The sequence below is a fragment of the Aotus nancymaae genome, unplaced genomic scaffold (assembly GCF_030222135.1).
Source record: "Aotus nancymaae isolate 86718 unplaced genomic scaffold, 86718_ANA_hifiasm-v0.15.2.pri h1tg000029l, whole genome shotgun sequence".
Lineage (NCBI taxonomy): Eukaryota > Metazoa > Chordata > Mammalia > Primates > Aotidae > Aotus > Aotus nancymaae.
The window spans coordinates 53,432,971-53,447,023 of record NW_026988442.1 but is presented as its reverse complement, the minus strand read 5'-3'; the positions used below and the strand labels follow the sequence as shown (position 1 = coordinate 53,447,023).

The 14,053-nt window shown below is 41.3% G+C and overlaps 1 non-coding gene across 1 annotated transcript; it reads right to left on the bottom strand.

The window, feature by feature from the left end:
* Positions 1–5,029: 5,029 nt before the first annotated feature.
* LOC135277170 (U2 spliceosomal RNA) lies at positions 5,030–5,221 on the bottom strand. The gene has a single exon (XR_010344761.1). It is a non-coding gene; the product is annotated as a U2 spliceosomal RNA (small nuclear RNA).
* Positions 5,222–14,053: the final 8,832 nt, after the last annotated feature.

The window sequence follows — 14,053 nt, the reverse complement described above, 5'->3', positions numbered from 1 at the left end:
GTAGTAAGCTATACCAACTAGCTTTGTGTAAGTATATTCTATGATGTTCACACAATGACAAAATCATCTATGGACACATTTCTCAGAATGTATCCCCGTTGTTAAGTGACACATGACTGTATAAAGAGGTGAAGATCAATTGGGGCCATCTTGGAGGCTGACTACCACAGTCAATATCTGTTCTTTTTGTCCATTGTTTGCCCTTTTTCCTGTGTGGAAAACATATTTCATGTTGTACAATTGCTATTAAACCCTCCTCATCTGAAGCGGAAGCAGGTAATGCAAGGTGGCTAATCTGAAGACTTCATTTCTGTAACCAGATAGGTCAGTCATGGGCATGTGATCAAGTAGAGCCAATCAGAATCTTTCTTGATTTTTGATAAGTGGATTCTTGTTGAGAGATGGTCTCTATTCCTGTACTACTTTGATTTCCAAAAATGATCTAAGCTGGAGCTCCTTATAGCCATTCATTCAGGTTACATTGGAGGAAGCTATCTTTGGTAAAAGAAAATGAGGCCAGCACACAAAGAGAGGCAAAGATGAGCAGAGATGAAAAGAGGAAAAGGAGTCCTAATGAGATCATTTAAGTCCTCTTGATCCAGTCATGCCTGAAATTTACACCCAGACTTTTCAGTTACATGAGTGAATACATTTCCTTTTTTTAAAAGCTGTTTTAAGTTGAGTTACTATTACCTGCAACCACAACAGCCCAACAGATCAGCAGGGTCTATATCTTTTCCCTCTTAAATTTCTGGCATTGGGTTTAATTCCTAATACTCAATTCAAATTTGATGAATACATTATTTAACTGTTATGTTTTTACATAAAAACAATCTGGTATGTGAAAGCATTGGGGATTTGTTTTTTTAAAAAAGACTTGGCAACTTCTAAGCAACAGTTACAAGAACCCTAAATGTATCTTAAAACCTCTAAAAGTTTTGGGATCTGGCAGCCCCCAAAACCATTGTTAGTCTGCTATGCTCAGGGCCAGTTTTCTATAGCTCTGTGTAATGTGGTTGAATGAGTCATTCACCAGGATCCTGAGTATCCACAGAGCTAGTTAAGGAGACAGGGCTGCTGCTGATGAGTACCACGTTGCCTTAGTGACAGGAGAATGGGAAGGGGCCCTGAGTGGACCTCCAAACACTGGCTTATCCAATATGTGGATAAAATTCTGTTGCAGGGATTAAGGCGAGTAAATAGGTAAAAAGACATTCATAGAATGATGGTTGTGGCTGGTGGTTTATGTCCCCTCTAAGAGCCATGGTCAGAGAGGAACTTGCAAAGGAAAGGTGCAAGATCAGATTTACAGCCACAGGTGAAGAGTTCACCAAATAACCATGCTAGTAATCAGATTATCCCAACTCTTGCCCTCATTGACAGGCTGAAAGGAACATAGAAAAACATGAATGTTTGCTGTGACTTACATCAGTAACTTCACAGGTGAATTGGTTGTTCTGGGATAGGACATTATAGGGAGATATAAAAAGAAAGGAAGTCAAATATGGATAAGAGAGGGGCAAGTTGTCTGCCTTTCTCTTCAAAGCCTTCTAAAATTCCACAGCTTTGTTGCGTCTAGGAAAACTGTTATACACATCATCAACCAAGTGACAGATCTTTATTTTTAATTCATCACAGAAGTCTGCTGCCCAAATGATCCTTGACAGAAAAAAAATCTCTTGTTGGTAAGGGCCTTTTCTGAAGTCAAGGAAAACCTCAGAATTCCTTAGTTCTCCCCTGGGCTTTTATAGCAAGTTCAGTTTTCTTTAACCCTATAAATTCCTATTGTGGCTTCTAGTCACATACCAACTGTTATTCTTCAGAAAGGAAACTATAGTATCTAAAGCAGGTACAAGCCTGGATTCCAGAGTCAGACTGCCTGAATTCAAATCATTGCTTCCCTACTTACCTGATCTGTATAACCTAGGACAAGTCACATTTTGTGCCTCAGTTTCCTCGTTAGTAAGATGGAAATAATAACATGATGAGGGGCATGGTGGTGCACACCTGTAGTCCCTTGGTTTCTGAGTACTGAGGCACAGGATGAGGAATCACTTGAGCCCTGGAATTCGAGGACAGCCTGGACAACATAGAAAACTCTGTCTCTAAAATAATAATAATAATAATAATAATAATAGTATGTCTTTACTAAGATATGGCTTAGAATAGTTACTGGCACATAGTAAGCCCCATATAATTCTATTATTATTATTATATAGACAAAACCACATTTTTGTCTATAAATCTTCCTTGAATTTTGGTCATCACTTAAGAGGTTTTTTTTTTCCTATTTGGCCCTCTTTTATTTTTTAATTAAATACATCTCATGATAACTACTTGTAGATAGTTAAATGTTGTTAACTGGTTCAAATCAGTTTGTGGTACACAATTGTTAGTGTCTTGCTGGCGTCTCCACCCCTTTGAGTCACTGGAGCTGGGATCTTCTGCCCCTGCACAGGATCCCTGGGTGATAAGGTCCATGAAAGTGAGTCTTGGGCTTATCAGCAAACAAGCCTGAGTCAAGCAAATCAGTCTCATAAGCTTGATAAGCTCCAGACTCTCTGGCCATAGTCTTCCATGAAATATTCACTTGAACCAGACCCCACAATGTCCCAGAACAGAATCCAGTGGATCAAGTGACTGGACACTGCCTTCCAGTGTCAGGCACAAGACTAAACAAACACTCAAGCCTGGAGCACCATTCTGGGCTCACCCAAAACTGAGTAGCTGGGACCACAGGGACATACCACCACACTGGACTAACTTTTTCTATTTTTTGTAGAGATAGGGTTCCACTATGTTGCCCAGGCTGGTCTCAAACACCTGGCCTTAAGTGATCCTCCGGCCTTCCAAAGTGCTAGGATTATAGGCATGAGCCCCCACGCCCAGCCTAAAAAGTTACTTCTAACATCTCTTACGCTAAATAATCCATTTGCTAGTGTAGATTCAGAAAGGAATAGTTGAAGGAGCTTTGGTAGCCACAGATTCCAAGTCCAAGGTTCTGATTAGGGCCCTTAAGTGCTAACAAACCACCCCCTGGAGTGTTACTCCCCATTAGACTACTTCAAATGTTAATTAGCAACTGCTAGGGTGAATATTAGAACTCACTTTGAAAGCACACACATATATCTTGCTAAGTTGAAGTATTTAAATTATTACAATAATTGTCTAATGTCGGTAAAACACTCAAACCACAACTTTACTTTTTTTCAGGTGACAGCCTACCTTTGACTCTGATTTTTAAAGATAGTCATAGGTTCCTCATTAAAAGTGAATGATTAAAATAACATCAGCTGATACAATGTTCTGTTTGCAAGGAAGCTTCACAGCTCTTGATTTTATAATTGCTGAAAAATGTGTTTTCAGATGTGTGGGTGGGTTGGAAGTGATTCTCCATGTGACTGGGGCACATCAGAGGTAGCACAAACTGGAGCTCGTTAATACCAGAATTATCAGTGGGAAACAGTCCTCAAAGCAATAGATTTTTGATGAAGCAAGTGGAATTTTAGAATTTAAATATCAACATATCAAACAGGAAATCTTTTTAAGTTTAGCTCTCTATAGAAAACAAGTATTTGGTTATGGTACCAAAACTATGCAGCCAACACTATGGCAGAGTTCATAGGCATGTTTATTTAGGACACATCTCACCCGTTTGCTTTTGAAATTTAACTGAAAGTAGGTCACAGTAGGCAAAATATTAGAAGAAAATATAGATACTTATTTTTAGTGTCCTTGATGGTACATAAGCTTGGCTCTTGTTAATTGCAAGGAGGGTAGCAGGAGGGCATGGATTTGTTGCAGGATGAGGGAGAGAAGGCAGAAGGGAAGAAAGATTCAGAGAGGATTTGTCAGAGACAGGCTTTGTCTAGTTTGAAGTGGATCTTAACCAGAGTTTGTTTTTATTTTTGTTGTATTGATGGGGAAGTGAAGAAACTCTGTTATCATTGAGGAGTAGCAATTCACTGGGGTGTAAGCATGAAACTGTCTGACTGCTCCCAGCTTCTTGTTGTGGGCTCCCTTGATGTCTTAGTGATGTCTCCATTCAATTCCATAACTTCCCAGTCCCATTTCTATATGCCCTGTTCCATTCCTTTTTTTTTTTTTGAGACTGAGTCTTGCTCAGTCACCCAGGCTGATGTGAAATGGCATTATCTTGACTCACTGCAACTTCTGCCTCCTGGTTTCAAGCAATTCTTGTGCCTCAGCCTCCCAAGTAGCTGGGGTTATAGGCATGCATCACCATGCCTAGCTAATTTTTTGTATTTTAATAGTGACAGGGTTTCACCACGTTACCCAGGCTGGTCTGAAACCCCTGAGCTCAGGTAATCTACCCGCCTTGGCCTCCCTAGGATTATAGGCATAAGTCACTGCACCTGTCGTCCCATTCATTTTGAAAATTCAATCACACACACACAAAAATGTCAACAGCAGAGACTTCCAAGCTCTCTGCTCTCCTGCCCCACTGTCCCAGTACCAGCCAGTCCAGCAAGGGCAAGGATGGGAGCTATATCTGCTCTCACATACCCATCTTCTCCTCCTTTCTCAGAGAGGACCACCCTCGGTTTGGAAGACAGAATGAGAGACAGGATGGTTTTACTTGACTCCTCTAGATGAGGGGTGAAGAGGGTGGGCAATGGATGCTCTCACCGAGGTTGCTGCTGCCTCTGTAACTCAACTGAACTTCTTCCCCCTCCATAGCTGCCCTGGGGACACATGTCCTGGCACACAGTCCCTTGACGTGGGGTTTCTAGCTCAGCCTGTTCTCCCCTCAGCCCAGGCTGCTCCTCACTCAAGTGGTCTTCTTGTCCAACACTCTCTTGGATGTGGTACTGGCAAGATAGCTCAAGCCCACTGCTTTGTCGACTTCCACTTACGGGAAACTGTATTTTTGCAGCACAAATGGTGGAAATGCAATTCATTTCCACCTTGTTAACAGTGAATTAGACAGTGAAGCCTTGTTAACAGTGAATTAGAGCACTTTGTAAACACTAGGGGAACAAAAGAAGACAATCTATCATTAACTCAAAAGGAATGCACTATTCTTAAAAGCATTGCAATTACATGCTGAGGCATGGAGAGGATAGAGCAAGCTCCCAAACCATCTCCCAATTCCAAATATTAATTTAATGCCCTGAACATAGATGGAGACCACATTCGATGCTTTAACTGATAGGAACAGATACTACGTTTGTTTTTCGCCAATAGGCAGAGAAGGTGTCTACTTACACCATACCCCTCCCATTTCACAGTTGAGGAGAAGGCGGACACCCCAGCTCCCTACAGCTCTCCAGTGCTCTGAAACTCCCTGACATTGCTCTGACCTGGTGTAATGCTCCCAAGGAAACATCTTTCTCATTGAAAATAATCAGTCTCAGTATCTTCTTCCTGAGGCCTGACCTAAACATCTCTTTTGTGTACTCACACTCATAAACCTAAGTGGTCCGCTTCATCCTCCCAGCTCCCATTTTTCTGAATCTCTTTGGGAGTCAAGGGACAACTCTGGGAATCATGTCAACAAACTCTTTTTTTTAAACTTTTTATTATGGACTGTGTGCAGTGGCTCATGCCTGTAATCCCGGCACTTTGGGAGGCAAAAGTGGGTGGATCATTTGAGATCAGAAGTTCAAGACCAACCTGGCCAACATGTTCATCTTTACTAAAAATACAAAAATTAGCCAGGCATGGTGGCACATGCCTGTAATCCTAGCTACTCAGGAGAATCGCTTGAACCTGGGAAGCGGAGGTTGCAGTGAGCCAAGATTGCACCACTGCACTCAAGCCTGGGTGACACAGCAAGACTCTATCTCAAAAAAAAAAAAAGTTTTTAATATGGAAATTTCTAAACATCTGTGAAAGTAGGGAGAATAGTATGATAAACTGACATGTACTTACCACATGGCTCAGCAGTTGACAACTCATGGCCAACCTTGTTTCAAATATTCCCTCACTTACTCTCCCTTTCCCCTGAAACATGTATCCAAAATATAGGAGTTCTTTTTGTTCTTCTAATTTTTAAAATAGAGATGAGGTCTCACTATGTTGTCCAGGCTGTACTCAAACTCCTGGACTCAAGCAATCCTCCTGCCTCGGCCTCCCAAAGTGCTGGGATTACAGGCATGAGCAGCCTCTTTTTGTTCTTTTAAACCTAACTGCAATACCATCCACACACCTAAAAAATTAATAGCAATTTCTTAATTATCATAAAAAATATCTAGTATGTACTCAAATTTCTTCAATTGTCCCATAAGCCAAGATCCTAAAAAGGTTTACATGTTGTATTTGAAACATTACTTATATGAGTCAGAGTACATTATGCTGTTATGTTTAGCAGACAATGTTAAAATCGGAGTGGCTTACAACAACCCAGATTTATTTCCTGTTCACGTGAGTTTCCATTGTGAGTCAGCCCTGCATCCTCTTCACTCCTGGCTACAGGCTAAAGAAACAGACTGTGTTTGGGATATGCCCAGTTCCTGGTAGATGGAAATGAGGAATGGTTGAAACACCCAATGACTTTTAAAGCTTCTGCTCAGAAGTAGCAACCAACCATCACATCTGCTCACATTTCACTGGTCAAAACAAAGCACATGGCCAAAGCTGATGTCAATGGAGAGATGGGAAGTATAATTTTCCCACAGGAGACAGCATCTGTTATTGGGAATAATACAACCTATCATACTTCCTAAGTCTCTTTTAATTTACAGGTTCCCCTCCTCATCTTGCTTTTTCAATTTATTGGTTAAAGAAAATGAGTAATTTGTGATATATAATTTCCTATATTCCCTGCAGTGTGTTTGTTTAACACGTTCCTATGTCACGTCTAGTTCTTCTAAACTTGTAATTAAATCCAGAGGCATAATCAGACTCAGGAAAAAATTAAGACCTAAATAGAACTACTAGATCTTTATATTACTGTGTGAAGCCATTCAAAAATTCAAATTTGGGGCCAATATTTGACCTTCCTAGATGGTCATGTGTGTTGTATTAGTTATATCTTGCTGTGTAACAAATTATCCCCAAACTTGGTGGCTCAAACCAAAAATACTCATATATTATCTCATGGTTTCTGTGAATCAGGAATTCAGACAGGGCAGAGGGGCATAACTTATTTTCTGCTTTATGATTTCTGGGATCTTCACTGGAAAACTCAAGGACTGGGAGACTCAGATCATCTGGAGGCTTGACTGAGACCAAAGGCTCTGTGTTAAGTGGCTCATTTGCTTCATTCACAAGTTGGTGTTGGTAAATTAGTTCTTTTCCATGTGGACCTACTCATCGTGCTGCTTGAGCATACTCACATGGTGACTGACTTCCCACAGAGTGATTGATCCAGAAGACCAATGTTGAAGCAGAATTGTCTTTCATGACCCAGTTTGGGAACTTATCCACTGACACTTCTCTTGTTTGCAAAATCAGCCCTTATCCAGTATGTGGGAATAGTCTGCACAAAGGCATGACTACCAAGAGAGGAGGTACCCTGGGGACCATCTTGGAGGCTGAAGACTATATACATTAAGTGGCTTTCGATGTTATAAAACAAAAAAGAGGGGACAATCTACATCGTGTTCTATGCAACAGTAGTTTACAGCATTTGAGATGTCGTAAGCCAATAGAATTTCAGGGAAAAACTTAGAAGTTCCTAAATGGAACTAGTAGATCTTTATTTTGGCATGTAAAAAGAGCAATCTGTTAATTCAACCATCATTATTTTTTATTTTTTACAGGAGTCTTTTTCATATAGAAGGATATTATCTCAAAATGAAGAATCCTCATTTTGGATGTGGAACAGGAAGAACTAAATTGCTGGTGAGGATGTACATGGAGAACCCACTTGGAAAATATTCTATAGTCCAGTTGAGGATGTACGTACTCTATCACCCAACACTTCTTTTTTCTTTTTTCTTTTTCTTTTGAGACGGGTCTCCTGTGGTGCCCAGGCTGCTCTCAAACTTCTGGCTCAAGCGAGCTTCCTGAAGAGCTGGAAATACAGGCACATGCCATTGTGTCCAGCTTTATCACCCAATATTTCTACTCCTAGCCATATATTTACCCTAAAGAAATGTGTATACTTTCATACCAGGAGTCATGTACAAGCATGTTTAGAGCAGCATGCTAGTAATAGCCCCAGACTGGAACAAACCAAATGTCCATCAACAGTGGCATAGACAGGTAAACCGACGTAGAGTCATCCCTCAGTATCCATGGGGGATTGGTTTCAGGCCCCTGCAGATACCAAAATCCACAGAAGCTCAAATCTCTTCTATAAACTGGTGTAGCATTTGCATATAACCTACATGCATCCTCTTGTATAAAGTATCTCTACATTATTTATAATACCTAATACAATGTAAATGATATGTAAACACTATACCATATTGTTTTTTAATTTGTATTGTTATTGTCATATTGGGTTTTTAAATATGTTTTTGATCCACGGTTGTCTATATTAGTGGATGCAGAACCAGCAGATATGGAAGGCCAACTGTATATTCATACTATATACTTCCATTTGTATAAAGTCTCCAAATGAGCAATACAAACAGACCTCATTTTACCGCATTTTGCTTTATTAGACTTTACAGATACTGCTTTTTTTACAAATTGAAGATTTGTGGCAACCCTGGTGTCAAGCAAGCCTACTGGCACCATTTTTCCAACAGCATGTGCTCACTCATGTCTCTATATTACATTTTGGTAATTCTCACAATATTTCAAACGTTTTCATGATTATTATATCTGTTTGGTGATCTGTGGTCAGCGATCATTGATGTTACCATGTCACTGCTTTGGTGCACCATGAACCATATCCTTAGAGGATGATGAACTTAACCCATAAAATGTGTGTGTTCTGACTTCTTCAACAGTTCTCCCATCTTTCTCCCTCTTCTTGGACCTCCCCATTCTTTGAGACACAAAAATATTGAAATTAGGCCAATTAATAACTCTACAGTGACCTCTAAGTGTTCAAGTGAAAGAAAGAGTCACACTTCTCTCACCTTAAATTAAAAGCTAGAGACAATTAAGCTTAGTGTGGAAGGCATGTCAAAAGCCAAGACAGGCCAAAAGCTAGACCTCTCGTACCACTTAGCCAAGTGAGGTATAGAAAGGGAAAGTTCTTGAAGGAAATGAAAAGTGCTACTTCATTGAGCACATGGATGATAAGAAAGCAAAACAAACTTATTGCTGAGATGGAGCAAGTTTGAGCGGTCTGTACAGAAGACCAAACCAGTCACAATATTCCCTTGAGCCAAAGCCTAATCCAGAGCAAGCCCCTAACTCACTTCAATTTTATGAAGGCTGAGAATGGTGAAAAAGCTGCAGATGAAAAATTTGAAGCTAGCAGAAGTTGGTTCATGAGGTTTAAAGAAATCCATCTCCATAACATAAAAATGCAAGGTGAAACAGCAAGGGCTGTTACAGAAACTGCAGCAAGTTATCCAGAAGATCTAGCAACATCGTTGGTGAGGGTGCCTACACTAAATAACACATTCTCAGGGTGGATGAAACAGGCTTCTATTGGAAGAAGATTCCATCTAGATCTTTCATAGGTAGAGAGAATTCAATGCTTGGCTTCAAAGCTTCAAAGGACATGCTGACCCCTTTTGGTGGGGGCCAATGCAGCTGGTGACTTTAAGTCAAAGCAAATAGTCATTTACCATTCTGAAAATCCTAGGGCCCTTAAGAATTATGCTTCACAGACTCTGCCTGTGCTCTATAAATGGAACAACAAAGCTTGGATGACAGCACATCTATTTATAGCATGGTTACCAAATTTCCTTTTTTAAGACAGCGTTTCGCTTTTACCACCCAGGCTGGAGTCCAATGGCATGATCTCGGCTCACTGCAACCTCCACCTCCTGGGTTCAAGTGATTCTCTTGCCTCAGCCCCTGAGTAGCTTGAATTACAGGTATGTGCCCTCATGCCCAGATAATTTTTGTGTTTTTGGTAGAGACAGGGTTTCACCATACCAGTCAGGCTAGTTTCAAACTCCTGACAGGTGATCCACCTGCCTCAGCCTCCCAAAGTACTGGGATTACAGGTGTGAGCCACTACACCCCACCAGGTACCAAATGTTTTAAGCCCTCTATTGAGACCTACTACTTAAAAAAAAGGATTTCTTTCAAAATATTACCGCTTATTAACAATGCACCTTGTTAGCCAAGAGCTCTAATGGAGATGAACAAGGAGATTAATATTGTTTTCATGTGTGCTAACACAACTTCCATTCTGTATCCCATGGATCAAGGAGTCACTTTACGTTTCAAGTTTTATCATTTAAGAAATACATTTTGTGAGGCTATAGCTGCCATAGATAGTGATTCCTCTGATGGATCTGGTGGAAAAAATTGGAAACCTTCTGAAAAAGATTCCCCATTAAAAACATTTGTGATTCATAGGAGGAGGTCAAAATATCACCATTAGCAGGAATTTGGAAGAAGTTGATTCCAATCCTCATGGATCACTTTGAGGGATTCAAGATTCACAGGAGTAAGTAACTGCAGATGTAATGGAAATAGCAAGAACTAGAATTAGAAGTAGAGCCTAAAGATGTGACTGAATTGCTGCAATCTCATGATAAAACATGGACAGATTAAGAGTTGTTTCTTAAAGTGGTTTCCTGAGATAGAATCTACTCTTGGGGAAGATGCTGTGAACATTGTTGAAATGACAGCAAAGAATCTAGAGTATTACATAAACTTAGTAAAGCAGCAGCCTGGTATGAGTGAATTGACTCCAATTTTGAAAGGTCTACTATGGGTAAAATGCTATCAAACAGCATCATGTGCTATAGGGAAATCTGTCATGAAGGAAAGAATCCATTAATGCAACAAATATCATTGTTGTCTTTCTTTTCCTTGAGACAGAGTCTCACTATGTTGCACAGGCTAGTCTTGAACTCCTGGGCTCAAGCAATCCTCCAGCCTCAGCCTCCCAAAGTGCTGGAATTACAGACGTGAGACACTGTGCCAAACCCATTGTTGTCTTCTTTCTTTCTTTTTTTGAGATGGAGTTTTTTTTTTTGCTTTTTATTGCCCAGACTGGAGCGCAATGGTGTGATCTTGGCTCACGGCAACCTCTGCCTTCTGGGTTCAAGCCATTCTCCTGCCTCAGCCACCCAAGTAGCTGGGATTACAGGTGTGTGCCACCACACCAGCTAATTTTGTGTTTTTAGTAGAGACAGGATTTCACCATGTTGGTCAGGCTGGTCTCGAACTCCTGACCTCAGGTGATCCACCTGCCTAGGCCTCCAAAAGTGCTGGGATTACAGGTGTGAGCCATCGCTCCCAGCCTGTTGTCTTATTTCTTAAAATTTCCATAGCCCAGCCTGGGCAACATGGTGAAACACCCTCTCTACAAAAAGTACAAAAAATTACACAGGCATGGTGCTATGTGCCTGTAGTCCCAGCTACCCAAAAGGCTGAGGTGGGAGGATCACTTGAGCTCAGGAGGTCAAAGCTGCAGTGAGCTGAGATCACACCACTGCACTCCAGTGGTATGCAGTAAGACCCTGTCTCAAAAAAAAAAGAATTTTTTTTCACAGTCACTTTAACCTTCAGCAACCACCACTTTGATCAGATAGCAGACATCACTGTCATGACAAGACCCTCCACCAGTAAAAAGATTAAGAGTCACTAAAGTCTCTGATGATAGTTTATGGTTTTTAGCAATAAAGTATCTTTAAGTTATGGTATTTTTAAATTATGGTATGGTATGGATTTTTTTAGACATAGTGCTATCACACACTTAAACTATAGTGTAGACATAACTTTTATGTGCATTGGAAAACCGAAACATTTGTGTGACTTGCTTTATTATGATATTTATTTTATTGCAGCGGTTTGGAACCAAATCCATATTATCTTCAAGGATAACTGCACTCGCCGGGTGCGGTGGCTCACGCCTGTAATCCCAGCACTTTGGGAGACTGAGGCGGGTGGATCACGAGGTCAAGAGATCGAGACCATCCTGGTCAACATGGTGAAACCCCGTCTCTACTAAAAATACAAAAAATTAGCTGGGTATGGTGGTGCGTGCCTGTAATCCCAGCTACTCAGGAGGCTGAGGCAGGAGAATTACCTGAACCCAGGAGGCGGAGGTTGCGGTGAGCCGAGATCGCGCCATTGCACTCCAGCCTGGGTAACAAGAGCGAAACTCCGTCTCAAAAAAAAAAAAAAGGATAACTGCACTAAAGTCTACTGTTTTTAGCTTTTTGTTTGTTTGTTTGTTTCAATTTAGAGATAGGATCTTGCTATGTTACCCAGGCTGAACTTAAATTCCTGGGACCAGGCAATCTTTCCACCTCAGACTCCTGGTAGCTGGGACTACAGGTGTGCACCACTGCACCTGGCTAATAGCTCATTTTAGTACTGGATACCTAGCAGCATCCTGTTACACTACTGTTGATAGAGCATCTGTTATATTCCAGGGACTTCACTATTTGTTTCACATACATTGTTCAGTGTTTTATAATTTTTTTTGTTTTTGAGACAGAGTCTCACTCTGTCACCCAGGCTGGAGTGCAATGGTACAATCAGCTCACTGCAACCTCCGCCTCCCAGGTTCAAGCAATTCTCCTGCCTCAGCCTCCTGAGTAGCTGGGATTACAGGCACACAACACCATGCCTGGCTAATCTTTGCATTTTTAGTAGAGACAGAGTTTCATTATATTGGCCAGGCTGGTCTCAAACTCCTGACCTCAGGTGATCTGCCTGCCTCGCCCTTCCAAAGTGCTAGGATTACAGGCTTGAGTCACTGCTCCCGGCCAGTGTTTTATAATTTGTAATATTTTATTTCATTCTTACAACAGGCTGGGCATGGTGGCTTATGCCTGTAATCCTGACATTTTGGGAGGCCAAGGTGAGAGGATCCCTTAAGCCCAGAAGTTTAACACTAGCCTGGGCAACAAAGCAAGACCTCATCACTACAAAAAAAAAAAAAAAAAAAAAAAATTAGCCAGCCATAGTGACACACACCTGTAGTCCCAGCTACTTGGGAGGCTAAGGTGGGAGCATTGCTCGAGCCCAGGAGTTTAGGGCTGCAGTGAGCTACAATCATGCTACCGCATTCCAGCCTGGGCAACAGAATGAGACCCTATCTCTTAAAAAAAAAAAATACATAAATAAAATAATAAAAACAAAAAATAGAGTCATTCTCATAACAATCCAATGAAATAGATGAGAGATCTTTAGTTATTTCCACAGGCCATTGAGGCTCCTAAGGTTGTATCCTGCCTGAAGTAATTGTTAAGGCTCACCACACCTTGCCACGCCCACAGCCACTTGGCAGGTAGGTAGGTAGCCCTGAATGGTCCTCAGACAGGGTTTGCTTTGATGGTATCTCCTGGTCCCTTCCCTATTCCACAGCTGATTTTGCCAGAGTTGGTAACTGACTCAAGGGCAGCCAAGCTACAAGGCTGAGGTATGTGAGATTACCTGGAGCAAAAGCTCTGCCCAAACAGGAATGATGGTGATTATGTACATAATTAGATTATCTAGAAAATACTTTGTGGGAAATACAGGGAGGATGTTGCCATTAGTAGGAAAAGCTGAAAGCTACCAGAAATGAGAAAATCATTGTTGTTGTCTGCTTTGCATTGCTATAAAAGAATACCTCAAACTGTGTCATTCACAAAGAATAGAAATCTAGGCAAGGCACAGTGGCTCACGCCTGTAATCCCAGGACTTTGGGAGGCCGAGACAGGTGGATCATTTGAGGCCAGCCTGGCCAACATGGCAAAACCCTGTCTCTACAAAAAAATACAATAATTAGCTGGGCATGATGGCACCCATCTGTAATTCCAGATGGGCTGAGGCATGAGGATTGTTTGAACTCAGGAGGCAGAAGTTGCAGTGAGCTGAGATTGCACGACTGCACTCCAGCCTGGGAGACAGTGACACTGTGTCTCAATTAAAAAAAAGAAAGAAATTTATTTCTTGCAATTCCAGAGGCTGGGAAGTTCAAGGTTAAGGACTCTGCATCTGGTGAGGTCCTTCTTGCCATGTCATCCCATGTTGGAAGGCAGAAGGGCAAGAGAGCATGAGAAAGCCA